The sequence below is a fragment of the Pinus tabuliformis genome, chromosome 4_1, assembly GCF_031772625.1.
Source record: "Pinus tabuliformis cultivar Carrire ecotype Pingquan chromosome 4_1, CPIR1, whole genome shotgun sequence".
NCBI lineage: Eukaryota > Viridiplantae > Streptophyta > Pinopsida > Pinales > Pinaceae > Pinus > Pinus tabuliformis.
Genome location: NC_142303.1, coordinates 921,805,813 through 921,810,219, shown reverse-complemented (window position 1 = coordinate 921,810,219; position 4,407 = coordinate 921,805,813). Strand labels below are relative to the sequence as shown.

Here is a 4,407-nt window from a genome sequence, read left to right as displayed (position 1 = left end):
TTCTAAATTAACTATGACTCTAACTCCATTTTCCATGCATAATGGCCTCTCCTTGTTCTTTGACACCTGGTCCTCTTTCGATTTGGCTGAGCTGGATGTTTAATGTTCCATATTGACCTTGAACGCTGAATCTTTTAACTGCTCAGAAGTATTAGGAGATTTCCCTTGCTTCTCGGCTTCAGTTTTCCTCAAAATGCTCGAATGTACAGAAGCATGTCTTCTAGCTTTTAATAACCCAAAACATGGAACACTGCCACGTTCTTGATGTGCTGTGAGCTTCATCGATGGACATGTGTGCAGGCAAAAGTTCCTTGTATTCACATCATTTGATACCTCTTGAACGGTGATAAAGGGACTTTATGACAAAAATCCAAAATTGGATTTGAATATTCAAGCCTTTAAAGCATCCACCTGTCTTGATCTGATTGACTATTGTTTCTCCAGCTGATGTCTTGCATACCCTTTGGCGTTTCCCTTTCAAATTCCCGCTCATAATACAAAACTGCCTGTCTGTGTTAAAATCATCACCTACAGCAGTTTCGTAGCGCGCTACGAAACTGCTGTGTAATTTCAAAAACACAGTCTTCCTTTCATAGCTAAATGATCGACACTGTTCATGGCTTAAGCACCTTACTCCCTTGATCATTTTACGTGCCAATTGTATAGGTATCTTCTCTTCAGGTGCAAGGGGATGTGCTAATATAGTTCTCTCTTGATTGCAACCAAAAACAGAGCTGGCAGCTATGAAATGATTCCCTTGAAAATGAAACTGGAATACTGAATAACACAGCAAAAATCCTGATATATGATAAGATATGCAACTGATGGCTCAAATGTCAACAAGATTTGCTCAGCAGATGGATTGGAAACAGCGGAAAATATTGTTTGCTCTATTTTCATATCAAAAGGTTGGTACTGCTCTCCTGTTAAAGAAGAAACAGGACATTCAGAAATATTTCCACTTCTTAGATCTCGACATTGTATTTCTGGTAGCAACTCAATACATACGCTTCATTAGTGATACCATACAAGTCACCATCAACCAAAGAGTCACGATTGGGAAGCCTCTTCAAAGCAAAAGCCAGAAGATGAGGAAGGCGAAAGCATGTTGCTGAATCATAAAGATCCTCACCAGCAACCATTATAGTTTGTCCCTCAGAAATATAAACTGTTGGATTACGACCCGCCCTTAGAGCTCCTGCAGGACTCCAACTGAACTTATAGCCCAATGGATTATTTGCATCAGCAGGTGATGGAAGGCCTCCACAGTATGAGACAAAAGACTTGATCTTTCCTCCTCTGAAATGAGCTTGATTGATCATTTTCATTGCCATCATATGATCTATTCCTGGGTCCAATCCCATTTCACATAGAATCGTCACTCCAACACTTTTAGCTCTTTCATTTGCATCTGACATGTTCTTATCGACATAGCCTGCCGTGACAAGATGCTTTTTTAACTCAATGCATGCATGTGCAATTTGCGTGTGACAACTGGCAGGTAATAAGCTTATCACAACATCTACCTCAGATATATATTGTAGAAGATGGTCTTTATCAGCTATATCAAGCTCGACTGTTGTTGTATTAGGAATCCCTTCAATTACCTTTTGAGCATCCTGCAGATATAAAGATGCCACAATAACTTGAACATCATTAACTGCTTCTCTGCTGGTTTCTCTAATTCCGGAAATTTGAGACTCCGAAAAATTGCATCCATTCAAAGCTAAGAATTCAATTTTTCAATCAACCGCGTTCTCCATCATTGTTGTGTTTAACCAACAGTAAAAATCACCATGACGATCATGAAAGTGAACTTTGAATTCACTGCTTAACTCTGTAAGACCCCTTTCTCTTGGCAAAGCAAATACCATGATTCCTTTCCTTGGTGCACTAAACCAAAAATCATCTGGCATCATATCCTTTGTCCTTGGATGCTTCTTTGTTGAAAAGAGAACTCCATTATGATCAGATACTGTAATAGATGGTCGAACCCAGTAAGGGCATTTATGAAGACGGAATCCCCGAAGTATACATCTCCTGCCAGGTTGAACTTCACCATTGAAATATGTGAGAACTCATTCAAAATATTTTACATAGCGAATTTGGCTTGGAAGAACAAGACCCTTGCCATCTATACACCGTTTCTGGTTGTAATAAGCAATGGATTCTTCAGCAGTGGGGTAGAACTTGAGGTAAAGAAGAAGACTCGATATCATGAGCCCTGTTCTAGCCATGCCAGCTTTACAATGAACAACTACTACATTCTCAATATCTTCCTTCATAATTGACCACATTTACAAACATCATAATTGCATGAATTTGATCAATCAAAGAAATGTGAAACCTTGTGTCAAAATACGAAAGCTTCTTGCTACATATCAGACAGCCCTGGCAACCTTTCGCCGCTCTATTTGATTTGTCAAAGGGCACTGCATCTCTGTCCAACTGATTTGGATCATTGCTGCACCGGCAATACTTTCTGCAGATACAACACCCAATTCATTCTTAGCTGTAGAGGGGTAATACGCCCGTGCATCACCAAGAGAGAGAACTTCTGCTCGGATTATATCCCCAGGGCGAAATGATGTGTACATATCAACCTTGTCAATCTCTGTTGCTCGAACATCCTGTTGTCTCACAGTACCTGTAAACTTTTCTTTCATTGCCCTTGTCCCAACACAAATAATATTCACTGTGGCCAATCTTGCCATCACTTTTGTGACTCTCGCTGTAACAATGGCTCCTGGTTCAGGCACAGCCCCGTGCTCCTTCTCCTTCAACACTTCAACAGTGGGTCTTTTGTCTTCAGCATTTGCAAAAGCAGGAATGACGCGCTTTAAGCCCTGTGCTTGCCATGTGTTTCCATAACCACAGTGTAAAAGTCGAGGTAGAAGCTGCTTGAAATAATAAATAGTAAACCCCAAAGCTCATCCCTCGGGTAATCTGCCGCGATTTTAAACGAAGCCAAGAGCTTCAGGAACGCCCTAAGATCCCCCTTACCGGTGGAAACCGTATACTTATCAAATTTAATTTCTTTTCTCTAAGCCTTAGCAATCTTCTGGGTCGAATCCTTGACATCCGACTGAACAACACAGTTGTCATCGTTACCAAAAACGAGGAAAAGTGAATCTAAGAGTAAGATGCGAGATTTTCTGTTTATAGAAATTTAGGGCCTCTTCTCCTCTATGTGAGTCAAGCCACACTCTGCGAAATCACAGCTGTCCAGAGCTTTTATCACCAGCTTCGCCGCGTCAGGGACTCCACTGAACGCCACCGCCAATTCCTTCTGAAGGGTTTCAAACTCGTTAGTAAACAGAACCCTTTGTCTCCTTCTCAGCAACAACTGCAACATGTGTCAATACCACAACACCTAACGATCTAAAACACAGCAGATTCTGATAAGTATGACAGATGGGTGAGAATGACTATGGATTCGAAAAAATCCCCAATTTCGTAGCGCAGCCAGTGCAAAATATAAATTACGCGCTACGAAATCACTTAAAGCATGTTGCGCTGCGAAACTGCTGAAAAGGATTTATGTGATGCGGAAACACTTCAAAATTATTTCATGAGCTACGAAATAACCTAAAAAGCTTTGCGACGCATAGTAACTTTTGAACAAAACTGACACATGGCTATGAGACCGGGGATGAATGAGAATGACCGGTGATGAATGAGAATACATAGTTGACTCATAAGACTCAGACTCTAAGGCAAACAAAAACTCAAACTTAGACTAGCACCGACCTTTACCATCAAACAAATGTAAGACATTTGGCATTGAAATTTTGTCAGTGATAACAGTGGCTCCACTTGGGATAGTGTGCTCCTGTAGTACACTAAGAACTCGTAGGTCCAGTGCTTTATCTTTTTTATTACAAACGGAAATTTGCTTGACAAGCATTCCTTTCAAGCTTCTGGGGCCTTCACCTCGGGCTGAAACTTGATGATCACTGTGGGAAAAAGAAATCTACCACTACTGAAAAATGCTCAGTTAACCTTGAGCTTATTTGCACTTTCCTACCTACCTACCCTATCAGCTGCAAGCTCCACTTGTAGCTCAAGCAACATGATATTTCCAATAAAGCCAATCAGTTGTCTTCTCTGATATTGGAGGCTCTTGACTGCATTCAACCTCAAAATAACCATGGTAGTGAGATGACCAAATCAACTCATAATATACTTGATCTTCATAATGCAAATGAAAATGAAAGACCGGAGTGCAAAGCTTGTCCATATATTCACTTATAGGGTCAAAGAATACATGGTTATGTCGATGATCATCATAACATTCTGCATCTTTAGACAACTGATTCTCAACCACACAAGGTTCTTTTGATATGCTATCGAACTGCTTTTCTGAATGCTGCCTACAAACAATGTAATTTTCCTCTTTCTTATGAT

The 4,407-nt window shown here is 40.5% G+C and overlaps 1 pseudogene; it reads right to left on the bottom strand.

The window, feature by feature from the left end:
• Positions 1 to 1,889: 1,889 nt before the first annotated feature.
• Positions 1,890 to 3,105, bottom strand: LOC149179171 (uncharacterized; annotated as a pseudogene).
• Positions 3,106 to 4,407: the final 1,302 nt, after the last annotated feature.